General features: G+C 42.4%; 1 protein-coding gene across 1 annotated transcript in view; it reads left to right on the top strand.

The window, feature by feature from the left end:
• TPRKB (TP53RK binding protein) overlaps nucleotides 1-24,131 on the top strand; it is a 131,498-nt gene that overhangs the window by 40,998 nt on the left and 66,369 nt on the right. The window lies entirely within an intron of this gene.

Raw genomic sequence — 24,131 nt, forward strand, 5'->3', positions numbered from 1 at the left:
AGAACCCACCCTCAACAAAATGATCAACAACTTCACACAAAGAGGGTACCCTAAAACACTGACAGAGAGGAGCAAACACCAAGTTCTAACCCTGCAACGCGAGACACTTTTACAACCACCCATGCCCAAGGAACCCAACAAACGCATCAGTTTCATCTCCACCTACAATGACAGATCCACCTCTATAGCCAGAATAATCAATCGACACTGGCATATCCTCAAAAAGAGTTTTCCCCAAGTGGAAGAATTCCAGAATTACCCTTTGATGTCATATCGTCGCCCCCCCAACCTCAGAGACAGACTAGTTAAGACAGATGTCTCGAGGGGTGTGGGTGGACGACAACGCTATTTCGGCACACAAAACAAGGGGAGTTATCCATGCCGAAGTTGCATTAACTGTAACCGCATGGATAAGGGCCCACATTTTCAACACCCCAGTACCAACAAAATCTACAAACTTAAATGGTACTTAACATGCACCTCTGAATATGTGGTGTATGTGCTCACTTGCCCATGCCACCTACTTTATGTAGGTGAAACTACACTTGAATTTCGTACACGACTGAACCAACACAGGTACTCTATCCGGAAAAAACGGCTAGATTTACCTGTGTCTAAACATTTTACTGAAGTTGGACACCAAGAACACGAACTTAGATTTACTCTACTGGACCATGTACCAGTACCCAAAAGGGGAGGCGACAGAGTGAGCATACTCAAGCGATGTGAACTACGTTGGATCCATGAACTGGGCAGCCTTCGCCCTCATGGACTCAACATAGATTTTACAGTCACTGCCGGCATTTATAAACTATCTAGATGACCTGTCGAGTACTAACTTTATGTGTATACATTGTGTGACACACCATACTTTTTCTTCAGTTGCATTTCTTTTGTTTTTACATATACGGTATATTTATTCTGAATTTGTTTTCATGCAGATTTCCTGGGGAAACCTAGATCAAGCACCACCATCTACTTCCATCAAGCCCATGTACTGTTACACCTCTCTGCCAGGGCACAGCCAACCAGGACAAGGGACACAGGTGTCAGTTTTTTGCCTGTTGCTTTACATCTCCCATTAGCACAGATCAATTGTGGCCTATGTAGACTTTCATCATGCATATTTGTTCTTTAAGGGTACCATCTTTTATTTTATTTTGCAATTTCATATGCATACTTTTTGAATTTTTATTTTCATTTAATTTTTGACATCTTTTCACACAATCACCACACTTTTGCCATTTTCCCCACATCTCCCCCCCTTACCACTTTCTTTTTTTCACATAGATTTCACATACATTACACACATATTCTTTGCCTTTATTAACCATTTCATACACGCCCCACACAAGTATTCACCAGCTTCTACACTTTTTATTAATACACATGTCCAAACAACCTTTTTTTCTGTGTCCATTCATCTTTTGACACACTTTTCACCCAACCATCAGATCCCTACACATACACAGCTCCCGTGTTCAGCATTTACATTCACAGATGCATCGGGTCTAATGCCCGACACCTACATGGCCGTCACATCCTCATCCCCTCCAGACGCGCATGCGCCGATTCCGGGCACAATCTGCCCTCAAGCAACATGGCGTACACGGTATCCGGAAGCACAGTGAGTGTGCGCGGACCGTGCGACCCAACGGCGTTGCCTAGCAGCGCCACACGCCTCCCTGCGATTGGCTGTGCTCCTGTCTAGCCTGCGGAATCCTGTACAGCCGTGTGCACACACGGCGGCAGGTAATGGCCGCCACTGACTCCAGATGGGTGAGTGTTTGATCACCAGGATTCCCCTTGATTGCTTTTAACCATACACCTGCACTATAATTATGTCTTTAACACTGTACACGACATGGGACACTTATGTATATAATGTACAGCAATGTTGTCACTTTATTATCCTTGCGTTAGACACAGTACTCACTGTGATATATTTTCTCATAATTTTTGCATCAACAATGTTATGTTTTTCACTTATTCTGCTTTATTGTTCAATGATTGTAATTTACATGTAACCCATATAAAAATGGGATGTGTGTGTCACATTGCATGCTTGAAAAAGACCGTGGTGACGGTCGAAACGTTGTATCCTACCATGAGGCAATAAACACTTTGTTATCCACCATTTTGGAGTGCTGTGGGACAACTTCCTTGCTTTGCATCTACTCTGCTGCCAGTGACCCGGGCTGCGATTGGGCCCGCTTGCACCCGCCTCATCCACACACTCGGTGTGCTGCTCCTCTCCTTTACCTATATATATATATATATATGATAAAAAGCTGAAAAATCTGGCTGGTTCTCAAGGACTATATAGAAATGATGATAAGATGCAAAAAAAAAAAAAATATATATATATATATATATATATATATATATATATATATATATATTATAATAATTAAATAAAATAAAATGTATAATAAAATGAGAAGAGTGTGTGTGTTATTAAATGATAATGGGAAAGAATATGTAGTAAATATAGCTGTAATGAATGGTAGAGAATAGTGAGCAATAAATGTAGTTGTGGTATTGGTGTATGTGACAGTGGAATAATGTCCGGGTGTGAATGGAAACGGTGTTGGTGTTAATGTAATATAGCAAATGAACCAAAAGGATATATGGATTTACGTGTGTTGCAATAACTCATGTGCTGACCATGTCCAAAGTATAACAGTTTATTAGATACAATTTATCAACATAAACATAACACTAATAATGCAAGTGCTGGATCCTAGCACTAACCTACAGCGCTTGTTGTAGTTTAACCCCTTCAGGACGGAGCCCATTTTGGCCTTAAGGACCGTAGCGTTTTTTGCACATCTGACCACTGTCACTTTAAACATTAATAACTCTGGAATGCTTTTAGTTATCATTCTGATTCCGAGAATGTTTTTTCGTGACATATTCTACTTTAACATAGTGGTAAATTTTTGTCGATACTTGCATCCTTTCTTGGTGAAAAATCCGTAAATTTGATGAAAAATTTGAAAATTTTGCATTTTTCTAACTTTGAAGCTTTCTGCTTGTAAGGAAAATGGATATTACGAATACATTTTTTTTTGGTTCACATATACAATATGTCTACTTTATGTTTGCATCATAAAATTTATGAGTTTTTACTTTTGGAAGACACCAGAGGGCTTCAACGGTCAGCAGCAATTTTCTGATTTTTCACAAAATTTTCAAACTCACTATTTTTCAGGGACCAGTTCAGGTTTGAAGTGGATTTGAAGGGTCTTCATATTAGAAATACCCCATAAATGACCCCATTATAAAAACTGCACCCCCAAAGTATTCAAAATGACATTCAGTAAGTGTTTTAACCCTTTAGGTGTTTCACATGAATAGCAGCAAAGTGAAGGAGAAAATTCACAATCTTCATTTTTTACACTCGCTTGTTCTTGTAGACCCAATTTTTGAATTTTTACAAGGGGTAAAAGGACAAAATTTTTACTTTTCTTTGTAGCCCAATTTCTCTCGAGTAAGCACATACCTCATATGTCTATGTAAAGTGTTTGGCGGGCGCAGTAGAGGGCTCAGAAGGGAAGGAGCGACAAGGGGATTTTGGAGAGTACGTTTTTCTGAAATGGTTTTTGGGGGGCATGTTGCATTTAGGAAGCCCTTATGGTGCCAGAACAGCAAAAAAAAAACACATGGCATACCATTTTGGAAACTAGACCCCTCGGGGAATGTAACATGGGATAAAGTGAACCTTAATACCCCACAGGTGTTTCACGACTTTTGCAAATGTCAAAAAAAAAAATTTTTTACCTAAAATGCTTGTTTTCCCAAAAATTTCCAATTTTTAAAAAGGGTAATAGCAGAAAATACCCCTAAAAATTTGAAGCCCAATTTCTCCTGATTCAGAAAACATGCCATATGGGGGTGAAAAGTGCTCTGCTGGCGCACTACTGGTCTCGGAAGAGAAGGAGTCACATTTGGCTTTTTGAAAGCAAATTTTTCTCTGGGACATGCCGCATTTAGGAAGCCCCTATGGTGCCAGGACAGCAAAAAAAAAAACACATGGCATTATATTTTGGAAACTAGACCCCTCGGGGAACGTAACAAGGGGTTAAGTGAACCTTTATACCCCACAGGTGTTTCACGACTTTTGCATATGTAAAAAAAAAATTTTTTTTTTTACCTAAAATGCTTGTTTTCCCAAAAATTTTACATTTTTAAAAAGGGTAAAAGCAGAAAATACCCCCCAAAATTTGTAACACAATTTCTCCCGAGTACGGCGATACCCCATATGTGACCCTAAACTGTTGCCTTGAAATACGACAGGGCTTCAAAGTGAGAGTGCCATGCGCATTTGAGGCCTAAATTAGGGACTTGCATAGGGGTGGACATAGGGGAATTCTATGCCAGTGATTCCCAAACAGGGTGCCTCCAGCTGTTGCAAAACTCCCAGCATGCCTGGACAGTCAACGGCTGTCCGGCAATACTGGGAGTTGTTTTGCAACAGCTGGAGGCATGCTGGGAGCTGTTGAGCTGGATCAAATGCGTTTCGGTCCGCCTGGGACCTTCTTCAGTGATCACTGAAGAAGGTCCCAGGCGGACCGAAACGCGTTTGATCCAGCTCAACAGCTCATTGACATTACCCTCAGTCTCAAACAAAGTACCGGACACACCGCGGACATCAGCTAGGACATCACCGCCACCACCGCTGCATGCACCATCTTCGCCTATTGCTCCACGTCTACAACTCTGAGCACCTACCCGATCTCTGACAGAGTGGTAACCTGACCTGGACGATCGGACTGCTGCAAGGCAGACCCGGCTGTCACCATTAGGTAATCACCACAGAAGAAGGAGAGGACTGCCATATCCTCCAGCACAGGGTAAGAGGTACGCTGTACCGACGGGACTTTATTCCACCTTCACGGGCGCCGTGCCGTGTATTTGTTTTGCCGCATAGCCGCCGTGCTGTGTTATTAGACGGCCGCCGAGCCGTTCACCAACTACTGTACTACCTCCAAGTCTGTACACCAGCTTGGATCATGGAGAGAAAAAGGAGGCCCTCAGGTCCGGCGCCGCCCGGTCCCCAAAGGTTTCCCCTTTCAAAACACTTCTGATTCTTCCTTCAATGTTCCCAATAGAAATATATATGTGTATATGACTGGAAGATGGTGATGTAGCTGTAGGGTCTGGTCAGAAGTAGGGTCTGGTCTGGACTTCTGACCAGACCCTACAGCTACATCACCATCTTCCAGTCATATACACATATATATTTCTATTGGGAACATTGAAGGAAGAATCAGAAGTGTTTTGAAAGGGGAAACCTTTGGGGACCGGGCGGCGCCGGACCTGAGGGCCTCCTTTTTCTCTCCATGATCCATATCCTACGGGTTCCTGCATAGGACACCAGTCAAGGCACCTCGGCTGCAGCACGGACACTTCCAACACCCCTGGAAACGGGAAGATACGCATAACCCTCAAGAGGGTCACCAGGTGAGAGTTTACCCTGTCAGGGTTTCCAACTGGGGTCCGTTGTTTTTACGGTATCACACGAGGCGCTGTCCTCTCTCCATTTTTTTCTCTCTCTCTACTCTGTACACCAGCTTGTCCGGCACCCATTCCATCTTTCCTCCCTACTACTAATGAGGAACTCTCATCTAGTCAAATAGGAGTGGGCAAAGAGCTGTGGTACTCCAGCGCCTGCAAGTGCCACCACCCAACTTTCCAACTGTTACGCATACTTCTTAAGACTGTTTGAACCAATTGTACTAATTTTAATAATTTTTTATGCAAAAAAAAATTTATGCAATATATTCTTCTTAAACTACAACAAGCGCTGTAGGTTAGTGCTAGGATCCAACACTTGCATTATTAGTGTTATGTTTATGTTGATAAATTGTATCTAATAAACTGTTATACTTTGGACATGGTCAGCACATGAGTTATTGCAACACACGTAAATCCATATATCCTTTTGGTTCATTTGCTATATTACATTAACACCAACACCGTTTCCATTCACACCCGGACATTATTCCACTGTCACATACACCAATACCACAACTACATTTATTGCTCACTATTCTCTACCATTCATTACAGCTATATTTACTACATATTCTTTCCCATTATCATTTAATAACACACACACTCTTCTCATTTTATTATACATTTTATTTTATTTAATTATTATTATTATTATTATATATATATATATATATATATATTTTTTTTTTTTTTTTTTTTTTTTTTTTTTTTTGCATCTTATCATCATTTCTATATAGTCCTTGAGAACCAGCCAAATTTTTCTGCTTTTTATCATTTTCTCCAGTGGTTAGAGGATACCATTCTAGGCTAATTTCTCGGACAATACACTGTGAGATAGATAGAGTATCCCCACCTATTGTTATTTGAATATATATCTATATATTTATTTTTTTATGTTTTTCCTCCTTACACAACATAATAATTTTAAAACTGAAACTTTTTTATTTTATTTTTAAATGGTGTTCGCCGTACAGTATAAATAACATGCTTCTTCAATCTACGTTCAGTACGATTATGGCGATAACCAAGTGATATACTTTCTTAAAATGTTTTTGTTTCTATTTCACAACAAAATCATTTCAAACAAATCTTTTTTCCTTTTTTTCTGTTGCCATTTTCTGACCTCTACACGGTTAACTGTTCCAAGCTCCATTCTGCTCTTGACAGTTGCGGCAGAACCTTGGCTGTGTATGACAGCAGGCTCTGGCTGCAATCGCTGCTCCTGGCGCTTCTCAGCATGTTAACGCTCTGGGAGAAGTATACCCATCATAGGGCGTTAACTAACTTCTGCTATGATGTGTATTTGCATCAAATAGTGGAAAGGGGTAAGGCTAAGTTTCTACTTGTTTTATTTTGGGGGGGGACGCCAAGAAAAACACCAATTCTGCCAAAATCATGGCGTTTTTTGGGCCAAAAACCACTGCAGCCACGTTAGCTGTAAATCAATGAGAAATCGCAAAATTCTTATTCCACTTGGTGTTTTTTCACTCTTTTTTGGCGTTTTTCAGCTCCTTGGCGTTTTTCCAAAATCGCAGCATGTTGAGCCACTGGCGATTTTTTTGTCAAAATCATGGCGTTTTTCTCCCATAGAAGTCTCCGCATCTCTGCTCTGTACTCCGGCCACTCGCTCATTCATATTTCCCTCAGAGCTGTGATTGGCTGCAACCATCCGGCCAATCCCCCCTCTGGGCGGAAAATATGAATGAATGATGTTTTATTCACATCACTGGCCGGAGTATAGTGCAGAGATGCGAGCGCTGTCTAGAGCCACTCGCATCTCTGCTTTATTATGGACGATCGCATCGGGTGTCATGACTGACACCGAGGCGATATGTCTATTAGTACAGGTACTACTACTCCCATTATGGAACAGTCTGTTCCATGCTGGGAGTAGTAGTACTACCTAAAAAAATTTAAAAAATGGGGAGAAAAAAGTGAAACACACACAAACTTTATTAAAAATTAATTAACATTTAGTTATAAAAAAATTTAATTTCGTTAAATACATTTTTTTTTATCACTACTGCATTCTTTTTTTTGTTGTTTTGGTACCCAACAAATTTTGGTGCCAAAAATGCAATTTCCACACAAATGAAAAAACGCCAGATGCAGGAAATTGCACTGGCGTTTTTTCTTGCGTTTTTTTTATAACCAAAAATTGCAGGACAAAAAAACAAGTAGAAACTTAGCCTTAATAAGCAATTACAATTGCATAAAAATGTTAGTAAAACAGCATTTCTTCTATGTGTGCCACAACCATTGCATTAGTGAGACTATTGTTCAATGCTCCTCTGCCTCAGCTGTTTACTCCTCTGCTATTGAACAATGTAGAATGGAACTGAAATGGATCTTTAAAAGGGTTCAATGATGTTTGTGAGGGCTGTTTACACAGTCACTAAGAGCAGCACTGGATGAGCACCCAGCAAAGCTTGCAGTATTTGTTTGTACTGTCACAGGACAATACAATGAAGTGATGGTTAGCAATGCATGCACCTTATTATTATTTTTATTTTACTACAGACAATCGTAGTGTAATTTTTGCTTGACATTCTCATGATAAACACATGGTCAGTGTGAACTAGTGCTTACTTTCTATAAATATTCCTTTCTATAAATATTCCTTTGATAAATTCCTCACTTAGGCCCAGATTTATCAAACTGTGTGAGAGAAAAAGTAGAGAGATTTTTCCACAGCAACCAATCACAGCTCAGCTAACGAGCTCTGGTAAAGTGAAAGCTGTACTGTGATTGGTTGCTGTAGGAAAATCACTCCACATTTTCTCACACAGTTTGATAAATCTGGGCCTTTATGCATGTACCCAGCTTATTCTGTATGTGTATGTATATATATATATATATATATATATATATATATATATATGCAAATCATAAAATGTTGCAGTATCTTGTAATACCTTTTTTATTGGACTAACAGCATTTTGTAGAGACAAGTTTTTGGGATTCCTCCCTTTATCAAGTCCAAAGCAAATCTTTTGATTTGCTTTGGACTTGATAAAGGGAGGAATCCCAAAAGCTTTTCTCTACAAAATGCTGTTAGTCCAATAAAAAAGGTATTACAAGATACTGCAACATTTTATGATTTGCATCTGCATCACTGGACTAATACGGCTACTTAAATTTACTACATATATATATATATATATATATATATATATATATATATATATATATATATGCAGTTGAACAGCAGCACTGAGTGTCATATTCATCCAACTTTCCTACATGCACTCACTCTTGTGTTGCATCCCTGAGCTTGTGCTGCTTTTCCCATGTTCCACTGCAGTTGAACAGAGAGATGTGACAAAACTGCAGCAACAGGATTCCTTAATTGGGCACAGTCATGAAAATAAACTGTTAATATGTCTCTACAGCAGTGATTGCCAACCACAACTACCAACATGCTGGGAGTTGTAGTTTTGCGACAGCTGGAGGCACCCTGGTTGGAAAACACTGCTGTAGAGACATATCAAAAGTTTTGAAGACTTGCCGGGAGATGTGCACGCTTAAGACATTCTCTCCCGGCTCTGTATCAGATGACCTGGGCTGACTTATTATATACAGTCATGGCCGTAAATGTTGTCACCCCTGAAATGTTTTGAGAAAATTAAGGATTTCTCGCAGAAAAGGATTGCAGTAACACATGTTTTGCTATACACATGTTTATTCCCTTTGTGTGTATTGGAACTAAACCAAAAAAGTGAGGAAAAAAAGCAAATTTGGCATAATGTCACACCAAACTCCAAAAATTGGCTGGACACCTCTCAGCCGGAATGTAGGACCACTCTTCCTTTGCAAACTGCTCCAGGTCTCTCTTATTGGAAGGCGCCTTTTCCCAACAGCAATTTTAAGATCTCTCCACACGTGTTCAATGGGATTTAGATCTGGACTCATTGCTGGCCACTTCAGAACTCTCCAGCGCTTCGTTGCCATCCATTTCTGGGTGCTTTTTGACGTATGTTTGTGGTCACTGTCCTGCTGGAAGACCCCAGCTTTCTGCCACTGAGCTGTAGAGTGCGACCCAAAATCCATTGGTATTCCTCAGATTTCATGATGCTTTGCATTAGGGATCGACCGATATCGGTTTTTTAGGGCCGATACCGATACCGATAATCGGTGCAGGTTAGGGCCGATAGCCGATAACTTATACCGATATTCCGGTATAAGTTATCGGCTATTTAACCCCCTGCGACACCGCTGCAGATCATTGATTTAAAGCGGGCGCTTTAAATCAATGATCTGCAGTGGCTTTTGCGGGGCCATAGACCACCGCCGCCGCCACCACCCGCTTCTCTCCCCCTACCTGCCAGGGTGCTCCGGGCCATCCATCCATCGTTCATGTAGTGTCCGGGGGCGTTCCGGGTGGTCCGGTCCGGGCTGTCCTTCTTCTCCGGCGGTCATCTTCTCCACACCGGGCAGGCTCCGGCCTAGTACGCTGCATAGACGTCGCTGCGCAGTGACGCCCGTGCGCAGCGACGCACCTGACGTCACAGCGTAGCGGCGTCTATGCAGCGTACTAGGCCGGAGCCTGCCCGGAGTGGAGAAGAAGACCATGGGAGAAGAAGGACAGCCCGGACCGGACCACCCTCCACCCGGAACGCCCCCGGACACTACATGAAGGAAGGATGGCCTGGACCACCCCCATTACGGGTAAGTTTAATTTTTTTATTGACTCGGAGGGTGGGGGAAGGGCCCGACCGGTATAGCGGTATGGGAAAAAATCCATACCGGTATACCGCCTAGCATCACGGTGGGGGGTGCGACGCGGTGCGGTGGGTCGGGGGTGCGGTGCGGCGGGTCGAGGGGGTGGCGGTCGCGGTGCGGTGGGGGCAGTGCATTATCGGCTTATCGGCAAGATAACTGCCGATACCGATAATGCCCAAAATCGTGATTATCGGCCACACCAATAATCGGTCGATCCCTACTTTGCATACATTCAAGGCACACAATGCAAGAGGCAGTTAAACAACCCCAAAACATCATTGGGCCTCCATCATATTCCATTGTAGGTACTGTGTTCTTTTCTTTTTAGGCCTCATTCCGTTTTCGGTAAACAGTAGAATGATGTGCTTTACCAAAAAGCTCTATCTTGGTCTCATCTGTCCACAAGACGTTTTCCCAGAAGGATTTTGGCAAAATGTAGTCTCGCTTTTTTATGTACCTGTGTCAGCAGTGGGGTCCTCCTCGGTCTCCTGCCATAGCGTTTAATTTCATTTAAATGTTGACAGATAGTTCGTGCTGACACTGATGCTCCCTGAGCCCGCAGGACAGCTTGAATATCTTTGGAACTTGTTTGGGGCTGCTTATCCACCATCCGTACTATCCTGCGTTGACACCTTTCATCAATTTTTCTCTTCCTTCCATGTCCAGGGAGATTAGCTACAGTGCCATGGGTTGCAAACTTCTTGATAATGTTGTGCACTGTGGACAAAGGCAAATCTAGATCTCTGGAAATAGACTTGTAACCTTGAGATTGTTGATATTTTTCCACAATTTTGGTTCTGAAGTCATCAGACATCTCATCCTCTTTCTGTTGTCCATGCTTAGAGTGGCACACACAGACACACAATGCAAAGACTAAGTGAACTTCTCTCCTTTTTATCTGCTTTCAGGTGTAATTTTTATATTGCCCACACCTGTAACTTGCCCCAGGTGAGTTTAAAGGAGCATCACATGCTTGAAACAATCTTATTTTTCCACAATTTTTAAAGGGTGCCAGTAATTTTGTCCAGCCCATTTTTGGAGTTTAGTGTGACATTATGTCCAATTTGCTTTTTTTCCTCCCATTTTTAGTTTAGTTCCAATACACACAAAGGGAATAAACATGTGTATAGCAAAACATGTGTTACTGCAATCCTGTTCTGTGAGAAATACTTAATTTTCTAGAAAAATTTCGGGGTGCCAACATTTACGGCCATGACTATAAGTCTGGTGCTGTCCAGAGGAAAACCCACGTGCATTTTTTTTTACAAAATGACAAGAGTGGTTAAAAAGAAATGGGAAAATAACCATGGGACTTATACTTTCCCTTCATGCTAATTTTACTTCTCAGCTTGGCACTTGAAAAACTGTGTTCCCACCCTTATGGCATATTCACACATACAGGAACTGCTTCAGATATCAATGTAAATAAATGATTGAACACCGCTTCAAATCTGCAGCAGATCCTGTACGGTGGGGATCAAAAGTTTGGGCACCCCAGGTAAAAATTTGCATTAATGTGCATAAAGAAGCCAAGGAAAGATGGAAAAAATCTCCTAAAGGCATCAAATTACAGATCAGACATTCTTATAATATGTTAACAAAACTTAGATTTTATTTCCATCATTTACACTTTCAAAATAACAGAAAACAAAAAAATTGCATCTGCAAAAGTTTAGGCACCCTGCAGAGTTAATATCTTTTACTGCCCCCTTTGGCAAGTATCACAGCTTGTAAACGCTTTTTGTAGCCAGCCAAGAGTCTTTCAATTCTTTTTTGAGGTATCTTTGCCCATTCTTCCTTACAAAAGTCTTCCATTTCTTTGAGATTTCTGGGCTGTCTGTCACGCACTGCTCTTTTAAGGTCTATCCATAGATTTTCAATTATGTTGAGGGCAGGAGATTGTGAAGGTCATGGCAAAACCTTCAGTTTACGCCTCTTAATGTAATACCCTGTGGATTTCGAGGGGTGTTTAGGATCAATATCCATTTGTAGAAGACATCCTCTCTTTATCTTCAGCTTTTTCACAGATGGCATCAAGTTGGCATCCAAAATTTGCTGAAATTTTATTGAATCCATTTTTCCTTCTACTCTTGAGATGTTCCCTGCCACTGGCTGCAAAACAACCCCAAAGCATGATTGATCCACCCCCATGCTTAACAGTTGGACAGAGGTTCTTTTCATAAAATTCTATTCCCCTTCTTCTCCAAACGTACCTTTGCTCATTCCGGCCAAAAAGTTCAATTTTAACCTCTTCGGTCCACAGAACTTGTTTCCAAAATGCATCAGACTTGTCTTTATGTTCATTTGCAAAGTTCTAACGCTAATTTTTGTGGTGAGGACGTAGAAGATGTTTTCTTCAGATGACTCTTCCATGAAGACCATATTTGTACAAGTATCTCTTTATAGTGGAATAGTGTACCACAACTCCAGTGTCTGCCAGATCTTTCTGGAGGGATTGTGCAGTCAAACGTGGGTTTTGAATAGTTTCTCTCACAATCCTGCGAGCTGTTCTGTCTGATATTTTTCTTGGCCTTCCAGATCTTGCTTTAACTTCCACTGTTCCTGATGACTTCAATTTCTTAATTACATTCCGAACAGAGTATATTGACATCTGAAAACGTTTTGCTATCTTCTTATAGCCTTCTTCAGCTTTGTGAGCGTCAACTATTTTCAGTTTCAGATTTCTAGACAACTGCTTAGAAGAACCCATGGTGCTGATTGTTGGGGCAAGGTCAGATGAGTCTGGGCATTTAAAACTTTTGAGATTGACATCACCTGGTCTTCCCAGATGATGATTGAGAACAATCCATGACACTGGCAGGTCTCAGCTTTGCAAAGGGGGCAGTGCATGCTATAAATTCTGCAGGGTGCCCAAACTTTTGCAGATGCCATTTTTTTGTTTTCTGTTATTTTGAAAGTGTAAATGATGGAAATAAAATCTAACTTTTGTTGACATATTATAAGAATGTCTAATCTGTAATGTGATGCCTTTTGGAGATTTTTCAATCTTTCCTTGTCTTCTTTATGCACATTAATACAACTCTTTACCTGGGGTGCCCAAACTTTTGATCCCCACTGTATATATGAATATACTCTTCTTATTGTACCCCCCCCCCCCCCCACCTTCTGGATGCTAGTTATGGAAGCACTTCAGGCTTTGTTCATAGTTATTTATTCATTTATTTATTTGCCCACATCATGCACAATGACCATCACCAGTCACACAGCACAATTTGTTTCATTCCAGTGCAACTGCATCTTTGCATTTGAATACCCTAATTTTCTCATGTGATCACCGCTATGACTCACTGAAAGTAAGAATGCTTAAAGGGGTATTCCGATGGAAAACATTTTTTTTTTATCAACTGGTGTCAGAAAGTTAAACAGATTTGTAAATTCCTTCTATTTAAAAATCTTAATCCTTTTTAGTACTTATCAGCTGCTTAAAGGGGTACTCCGGTGCTTAGACATCTTATCCCCTATCCAAAGGATAGGGGATAAGATGCCTGATCGCGGGAGTCCCACCGCTGGGGACCCCCTGGGATCATTCACGCGGCACCCCGTTTGTAATCAGTCCCCGGAGCGTGTTCGCTCCGGGTCTGATTACCGGCGACTACAGGGCGGGCTACGTGTGACGTCACACCTCCGCCCCCATGTGACATCACGCTCCGCCCCTCAATGCAAGCCTACGGGAGGGGGCGTGATAGCTATCACGCCCCCTCCCGTAGGCTTGCATTGAGGGGCGGAGCGTGACGTCACACGGGGGCGGAGGCGTGATGTCACACGCCGTCGGCCCTGTGGTCACCAGTAATCAGACCCGGAGCGAACACGCTCCGGGGACTGATTACAAACGGGGTGCCGCGTGCAAGATCACGGGGGTCCCCAGCGGCGGGACTCCCGCGATCAGGCATCTTATCCCATATCCTTTGGATAGGGGATAAGATGTCTAAGCACCAGAGTACCCCGTTAAGGACCAGGCCAATTTTATTTTAGCGTTTTCGTTTTTTCCTCCTCGCCTTCTAAAATCCATAACTTTTATATTTCCCTCTACAGATCCATATAAGGGCTTTTAAAATTTTTTTTTACGTTTATGCCGTTCTTCGTATGGGATCATTAACATTATATTTCGATAGTTCGGACATTTACGCATGCGTTGATACCAAATATTTTTCAAAAATTTTTTTTATGCTTTTTGGGGGTAAAATGGGAAAAACTGACAATTTTCCTTTTTATTGGGGGAGGGGATTTTTCACTTTCTTTTTACATTTTTCAACTTTTCTTTTAACACTTTTTATGTCCCCATAGGGGACTATCTATAGCAGTCATTTGATTGCTGATTGCTAATTGCTAATTGCTAATACTGTTCAGTGCTATGCATAGGACATAGCATTAATCAGTGCTATTGGTCATCTTGTGCTCTGGTCTGCTCGATCTCAGACCAGAGCAGAAGACCCGAGGAGACTGATGGAGGCAGGTGAAGTGATCTCCGTCCGCCATTACAGATGATCGGATCGCCACGGCAGCACTGCGGGCGATCCGATCATTTATTTTAACATGCGCATTGCCGCAGATGCCGTGATCTGTACTGAGGGGGTGTCGGCCATTACCGGCGGGTCCCCGGCTGCTGATAGCAGCCGGAACCTGCCGTGTATGACGCGAGCACCGCTCCGATGCTCACAGTCAAACACAGGATGTAAATGTACGTCCTGGTGCGCGAAGTACCGCCAAGCCAGGATGTACATTTATGTCCTTGGTCGTTAAGGGGTTAAGATTCCTAGCACAAAAGCTCTTTATAAATATGCAGATAATCAGTAAAAATGGAGTTGATGTTTACTCCCTTCTGCACAGTAAGTGACCATTTTTTGAGAGCCGAGACATAATATGGATTATCAGACATGGTCGTAAAAAGGGACAAAGTGCTATTGGTGGACAGAGTTCTGCCAAATCTCCTTCAAGCTTGACCGCAGGTTCATGAATTGTGTTTATTGAGAAGCGACCTTATTTCTTAAGATATTTACTGCAGCTTGTGCTAATAGGCAAGTGCTTGTTCCCGCTGTGATCAGTAAGAACTCTCAGGCTGATCAAATCTTTCTTATTAACTCTCAATTTGCTCTAATGATTCATTGCTCACAAGCTGACTCTAGCTATTCCAGACATATTAGACTCAAGTGATTTAATATTATTGTAAAAGCGATATTAAAAGTAATAACATTCTAAATAACTTTGGCTGCCTTGCATAGAAACATGAATGTCTATATATTTATTGTATGTGGCTGGGATCATGCAGAGACTCTGATTTCTTATCATCCCAAACAACCTGCTGGTTTGGAAATTAATTCTAAAAGCCTCGGAGGCACAGCAGATTATCTGTACTGAGAACGTGCACTACAAATAGCACATACCACTGACTGGCTTTCCAGCAGCCGCATTGATTTGCTCTAAGGGTTATTGATCCGGAGTTAACCTTTAGGATTTTGGTCATGAACATCACAGAACAGCAGTAAAGTGTCACTGAAGAAAGCGGTCCTAATCCATTATCTTAACAGGTTAACATTCTCTTCTTACCCAACCGTCAGAGTAGTACCAAAGAAAATACATTCTTAAAGATGGTTCATTTATGGCTCAAATTATAAGCCTGTAAAGCATAACCCTGATCGACGGCATCGTGTTATAAGCATACAGATTGAGAAGGGAGATCAGTCAGGCTTTCATTGAACAATTTTCTGACATATATATAGACCTTAAAAGGGTTATCCAGGAAAAAAAACTTTTTTATATATATCAACTGGCTCCAGAAAGATTTGCAAATTACTTCTATTAAAAAAAATCTTTCAGTACTTATGAGCTGCTGAAGTTGAGTTGTTCTTTTCTGTCTAAGTGCTCTCTGATGACACTTGTCTCGGGAACCGCCCAGTTAAGAAGCTAATCCCCATAGCAAACCTCTTCTACTCTGTGCAGTTCCCAGGACAAGCAGAGATGTCAGCAGAGAGCACTGTTGCCAGACAGAAAACAACAACTCAACTTCAGTAGCTGATAATTATTGAAAGGATTAAGATTTTTTTTTATAGAAGTCATTTACAAATCTGTTTCACTTTCTGGAGCCAGTTGATATAAAAAAAAATGTTTTTTCCTGGAATACCCCTTTAAATGGGTACTCTGCTGCTCAGAGTTTGGAACAAACTGTTCCGAACACTGGAGCCGGGAGCTCGTGACATCATAACCCCGCCCTCAGAAATAACATCCAGTATGAAAATGACAAAAAAGGAGAGAAGTCCTCTGGATGTGCCTAAAATATAACTTTTACTTCAAATATTAAAATATATTAATTCTAATAGGTGTATGGTATTAATGTTGCCGATGGCAAAATAAAGAGATGATTGATGTGCTGTTATCCAAGAAGTGGCTGAGCCCAGCCAGTCTTCTAGCAGCACTATCACTGGTAAAATACAATATTAGTAACGCCAATATAAATACCGCCAACGCTTTCTATCACCTGTCACGGTGATGTCATCAGGGAGGAAATCTATATACAGTTATCAAGTAATCGAAACTATCTAGGTACCATAAAGCATACAACAATATTTGTTTAAAGTTATCACAGTTGCAATCAGGTCCTAGAGAGGAAAAAAATCACTTCCAAGTGTTGCATAGAGGTATATGCAGTGGATTTAGAAATAGCACATCATGTCCCAGGTATATTTAGCTCATAGCATAGCCTGTAAAGAAAAGAATGGCATATATCCACTGTCTGTTTCGATCACTTGCGATCCACCTAGAAAAAAGCAAGAATATTTCTCTCACAATGATATCCTGTGGGGAGAAAGTTCTATAGAACTGCACAATGACAGCCTATAGTACTCACGGTTTCCGGGGATAAACAGAAGTACGGCGTGAGACACCTGCAAACAGCAGGGAGCCGGGGATTACCGGCTATCTCGCAGGTTCCAGCGAGGAGATGGCGTCTGACATCACATCCGCTTATTGCCGAGTACAAATACGCTCAGCCACACCCACAGAGAGATGCCGTCACGGGGGGGGGGGCGTGCGCATTGATGCGCAATTGCCAGCGCAAAGTCAAACATCGGCTAAAGCGATTTAGAGACTAAGACAAGCAGGTAAGTCTAGCCTATGGAATGAAGCAAACAACTGACGCTATAGATTTGTTGCTGATAATGTCACAAGCTCCCGCTCCAGCATTCTGAGCAGCGGAGTGCCCCTTTAAACACTATTCCAAAGTCTGAAATGATTTTGCGACTGGAAGGGATATCTTCATCACACTCTTCCATTCTTCTTTGCCGTGTCAGTGCTTTACACCATCTATCAACAATGAGTTATTAGTAGTCCTCTCCCTTCTCGGGAGACATGTGCAGTCAGCATATCTTATAAGTAAAATTAAAGCGTTTCTAGTTAGAACTGCCAAGAAAATAAGACGATGCTAGACAGTATTTTTGAAGGCACAATATTTCTGTTTTCAGTACCAATATGTACCGAAGGTAACCAATGCAATAAGAATCAAAACAATTGCAGCCTGGTAGTTAGTTACCCAGGGCCATTTATTATTGATTGCTAGATAAACAACAGACACAATCCTGGAGAAAATATATATTGTGAATCTGCCACTGTGGATTTTATAAGGCAATTCGAATGTATGTTTGATCACCAGGTCAATAAAGTCATTGCCTTATAAAATCCACAACTGCAGATCCACAATTGAGGACCCGAAATTTCAATTCTGCATTGTATCCAGCCACACGCTGGGTGTATTCACACGTACAGTATCCTGCGCATATTTGATGTGCAGGATTTGATACTGCAGATTTCAGTGTAAACTAAATCATTGAATGCAACATTAAATTTGCAGCTTCAAGTCCTACACATCAAATATGCGCAGGATACTGTATGTGTGAATACACACGTACAGGATCTGCTGCATATTGTTGCTACATATTTTGTGCAGCTGATTTTGCTACCCATTATCTTTAATTGGTAGTGAAATCAGCTGCAGAAAATATGCAGCAGATCCTGTATGTGTGGACGTACCCTGAGGGTACGTTCACACGAGCGGATTTACAGCGGATTTTACGCTGCGGATCCGCTGGTGAAGGCCCGCTCTATGCTGTCTTTACATGGGCCTGCTCGTTGCGGCAATACGCCGCGACGAGCAGACACACGGCAGCGATGTGCGTGGCGTACTCGCACATCACGGCCGCTCTCCCTGCTCTGAGCTAGGCAGAGAGCTCCCGCGATGTGTGAGTATACTGCGACTCGCACATCAGTGTGTCTGCTCGTAGCGGCATATTGCTGCTACGAGCAGGCACATGTAAAGACAGCATAGAGCGGGCCTTCACCAGTGGATCCACAGCTAAATACGCTGCGAAAATCCGCTCGTGTGAACGTACCCTTACAGTGGTTTTATAGTCACAGTATGCTGTTTTATTTAAAGGCATCATGTTATAGAGCAGTGAGATAAACTTCACGATAACTTGTCATTTATTCATGTTCCTCTCTAAGGGTACATCCACACTGAGGACATTCATCCTGCAGAATAACACTGCGGTAATCTGCTTGTAGCAGAGTCCCATTGTGCACAAGTGGTCCTACAGCCGACAAATTCAGAGGAGCCTGCTACAAGCAGAAATTCCACTGGTGGAATGTCCTAATCATTCTGGGATAAGTAGTCATGTGGGTAGTCCTACTTAGTGAATGACAGCCCTCTCTATATAAACACTTATACACAGAAAACTTTTAGGTACTGAGTAGAACCGACTACTAGGCCCAAAATAAGCAGATGTTTACATAAATATATGGGAAGTTATTCAGGAACTTTTCCCACAAAACCATTTATCTCATTGCTTAGCTTCTTATGCTCTTTACATTAGTAAAAGTTATTAGGGCATAATATCCTTACTTTTCCCTTTCTCTCTCCTATGACTGACTGACGCAGGAAGATGGACAACAGTTCATCAGTCAACGGCAAGGAGTTAGTATGGTGGCTGATCTGCTTTAGGAACCACAGTCAATGCTAACTGTAACACTGTGGAGACAAATGGTCTCACCTATATGTATTCCTTTAACCCTGAGGAAGTCCCCCCTATAAAGAGGGATGGAAACACGTCGGGTTTGTTGGGACATGTTTATTACACACCTTGGTTAATTACAGGCACTATATTAACAGTTAGTATATGGTATGTGTTACTGAGTGGACAAATGCTACAATTGGTCCACCACTGCTCACAGATACATGTTTAACTCATTTTATGAATATATTAAGTTATATTTTATTCACTTCCCTTCATTTTCTACTAACTGTAACACAGTCATAGGTTTGGCATTCCACCCCCATTTTGCTTTTCAGTAATGCCCAGGTCTTTGCATTGGGCAGTATGTTCTGGGATCCTTGGAAAAGTAATGTCTTTCCATGCTACCTAAGCAAAGGCTCCAATAACTGATCCTCAATTTTTTTTATGGAGAATAAATATTATATCATTTGTCATAAAAATAAGCAGATTTCATTGTCTTTTATATATGTATCATGAATATACATTGGTCCCTCAACATAAGATGGTAATCCGTTCCAAACAGACCATCTTTTGTTGAAATCATCGCATGTTGAGGGATCCGTGCAATGTAAAGTATAGGACAGTGGTCTACAACCTGCAGACCTCCAGATGTTGCAAAACTACAACACCCAGCATGCCCGGACAACCGTTGGCTGTCCGGGCATGCTGGGTGTTGTAGTTTTGCAACATCTGGAGGTCCGCAGGTTGTAGACCACTGTTAGACGAAGTAGTACTCACCTGTCCCCGCCGCTCCGGACCGCCACCGTCCATCGCTGTCGCCACGCCCCCGAGGTGTCCTCGACACTCCGGTAAGGCCTCTGCTTCCCCGGAATCCGCGCTCTCCGACGCCGCCATCACGTCGCTACGCACGCCGCTCCTATTGTATGACGGGACGGCGTGCGCAGCAACGTGATGACGACTATGGAGAGCGCCGCCGATGCAGGGGATCCTGAAGAGGACGCGCCGGAGCCCCGAGGACAGGTGAGAGACATCACCGGAGCACACGGGGTATCGTAAACGGCTATCCGATGGCAGCTGAAGAAGTCTGCGCTGCCGTATAGCCGTTTATGCGATGGCCCCGACATAAAAAAGCATTGTATGTTGATGCTGCCTTCAACATGCGATGGCCTCTGAGAGACCATCGCATGTTGAAATTATCATATGTCGGGGCCATCGTAGGTTGAGGGGTCACTGTACGTATCTACTTCCCTAAACAGGTGTCTAGATGTTCTATAGTTCAGAAAGATGTCCAACTACTGAATGCCAAGAACACAGTTCTACCTGAATAATGAATGCCCTTTGCTCATATTTTGGCACAGAAGCACGGTACATTGAAGGGGTACAATATGAATGAATGAAAAATACATAATTTCAACTAAGCTAGAGCTCAAAGGATAATTGTAGGCGAGCCTGTACAAATGTTTCTGGAGAAAAAAGTATTCATCTTACCAGAAAGGAATATAATAACATTGTGAATGGAAACTTAAACCTTCCACAGGCCAGTGTATTATACAATGACTTACCTTAAATGTACGCCTACATCTCTGTTTTCATATGTTTTAAGATTCATTCAAATAAAAAGCAAACGCCACAGCATAAATCCATTGATTTACGACAGAAAGTAAATACATTTCTAACTACATTGCTGAACAAAACTATAAAACTATTACATTAAATAAAGTGCAATGGATTTATCAATATCAATACAGCAGTGATGCACAGCAAAATGTCTGGAATAAAAAAAAATCAGACCAATATTGTAGTATACATTTTACCTTCAGTTGTTGTACAATGCAAACTATAGACAAAGGCAATACAACTGCACTCCTCACCAGTTAGACTAAGGACTACCTAAAACCAAGGCGGGCTATTCAGTGTGGCTAGAATATGAAGTCTGCAGTCATTCTTTGTGCACGGCAACTATGTTATGGAGTCTAATGCAATCGTGTTTATTGAGGACTATTTCTGGCATGCAGTTTTACATTAAATCCCAAGGACATACATACAGTATTAATATTAATCTAGGGCCGGGCGGTATGACCAAATATGTGTATCACAGTATTTTTGTAACTTATGGCGGTTCCACGGTATTAGGGATCGATCGATTATCGGTTTGGACGATATTTTCGGCCGATATTCATGATTTTTCACGTTATCGGTATCGGCAATTACCTTGCCGATAATCCGATAATGCCGCCCCCCCCCCCCCCACCGCTCCACACACCGCCCTCCCACCGCACCGCAGATTATCGGTATCGGCTCTAAAAAAACTATATCGGTCGATCCCTACACGGTATATAACGGTATTTCCTCCCTCCCAAATTAATTATCAGCCCGGCGCTGCGCTGTCCCCATCAGGGGAAATACTCACATATCACCCGCAAGCGCTGCCCTCCTCGTCCTCCTGTTTGTTGCGGCCGCCGGCGCTGACACTCTATACTGTGAATTCAGGTAGAAGAAACAGACATGGTCGCACATCTACAATCTTGTATAATGATCTAATTGCTTCTCAGCATAATTTCTAAAACTAACAGGTTGTTAGTATACGTTTTGATCAAAAAGTACAAAGCCCACTCGCCACATCAAGGCCACCTATTTCGAGTGGGTCCCTAACGTCCCTAGCATAAAATGGCGTAGCACTGGGCGGCGACCACACTCTATACTGTGCGGTATCCCTATGCCCGGGCTGCAAAAGGTAAACAAAATAAACTTTAACGCACGTTCCTACGTAGGCCTTGCGCTCTTCCTGGGGATGGGAACGTCGGAGAGCCGTCAGCCTATCACCGGCTGCAGCAATGTTCCGCCTCGAACGGTGATAGGTTGAGCGCACTGTCATGTAAGAAGCCGGCCGGCTTCTTACATGACACTGGGCTCAGCCTATCACCGGCCGGGGTGGAACATTGCTGCAGCCGGTGATAGGCTGACGGCTGTCCGACGTTCCCGTCCCCAGGAAGCAGGTGAGGCCGGTACCGGACCAACGGGAGGTGAGTTAAAGTTTATTTTGTTTATTTTTTGCAGCCCGGACATAGGGATACAGCGTACAATATAGAGCTCCAGCACCGGCGGCCTGCAACAAACAGGACGACGAGGAGGGCAGCGCTTGCAGGTGATATGTGAGTACAGTGGTCCCTCAACATACAATAGTAATTCGTTCCAAACGAGCCATCGTTTGTCGAATCCATCGTATGTTGAGGGATTTGTGCAATGTTAAGTATAGGAAGCTGTACTCACCTGTCCCCGCCGCTCCGGACCGCTCTCCTGATCTTCTCCGGTCCTCCGCTGTCTTCACAGGTCCTCCGCTGTCTTCCGCAAGGCCTTGCTGGGCATGCATAGCGACGTCATTACGCCGCTGTGTACGCCGTTCCTATTGGATGACGGGACGGCGTGCGCAACAGCGTAGTGACTTCACCGGAGAGGGCCGAGAAGACACCGGAGGACCAGCGCTGGACCCGGAGGGCACCCTGGAGCATCGTGGAGGGGTAAGTAATACTCACTGCACCACACGGGGAACATTAAAGGGGTACTCCGGTGAAAACCTTTTTTCTTTTAAATCAACTGGCTCCGGAAAGTTAAACAGATTTTTACATTACTTCTATTAAAAAATCTTAATCCTTCCTGTACTTATTAGCTGCTGAATACTACAGAGGAAATTCTTTTCTTTTTGGAATGCTCTCTGAAGACATCACGAGCACAGTGCTCTCTGCTGACGTTATTATAATAATAATAATAATAATAATAAGTCTTTATTTATTGATTGTTGACCTTAGTGGGATTTGAACTCAAGGCCCTAGCACTGCAAGGCAGCAGTGCTAACCACTAAGCCACCATGCTGCCCTTAGCATACATCTGCTATGCACGGTTGCTAAAATGGACAGAGATGTCAGCAGAGAGCACTGTGCTCGTGATGTCATCAGTGTTCCAAAAAGAAAGGAATTTCCTCTGTAGCATTCAGCAGCTAGTAAGTACTGGAAGGATTAAGATTTTTTTATAGAAGTAATTTACAAATAGGTTTAACTTTCTGGCACCAGTTGATTTAAAAGAAAAAAGGTTTTCACCGGAGTACCCCTTTAAGCTGTTATCCGGCAGCAGCTTAAGCATTTTGCGCTGCCGGATAGCACTAAATGCAATGGCCCCGACATAAAAAAGCATCGTATGTCAATGCTGACATCGACATGCAATAGCCTCTGAGAGGCAATCGTATGTCGATTTGATCAAATGTCGGGGCCATCGTAGGTCGGGGCTGATAATTCATTCCCAAGGGGGAGGGGCCAAACCGGTATTGCGGTATGGGTTAAAATTCATATCGTTCAGGACAAAAATGTCGATATTCGGTATGAAGAGGTATACTGCCCAGCCCTATATTGATCCTTTTGAACACTTAAAGCGTACCTGTCATAGTGCAAAAAAAAAAGAAAAAAATGATATGTTACTCAGGACCCAATCCTGATCATGTGCATATCATTTTTATGTGTCTCGGACCTATATATCCAGAGATAGAAGCATTTATCTGCTGGTGAGTTACTTTTTCATTGTGCAGGCTGGAGGGGGCGTGTCAGTCTGTCTCCCTCACAGGAGCAAGCCTGTGCAGTCAGCCAATCAGTACTCTCTACCCTGTAACCCTTTCCTCTTTGGTTTTATGCTGTGTCATGTGTCAGAGGAAAATACTTGGAGCTTGCCTGCAGTAATCAGAAGACATTATGGTGAATTCATAACAGGATAAAATGTATAAATATAAGAATAGATCTTTATAGAATTAGTGCAAGGATTTTTTAGATAAGTACAGCATTTTTATGAATACATGTTTTATCTGTTTTATCTTCTCCTAGTAAA

The sequence above is a fragment of the Hyla sarda genome, chromosome 4, assembly GCF_029499605.1.
Source record: "Hyla sarda isolate aHylSar1 chromosome 4, aHylSar1.hap1, whole genome shotgun sequence".
NCBI lineage: Eukaryota > Metazoa > Chordata > Amphibia > Anura > Hylidae > Hyla > Hyla sarda.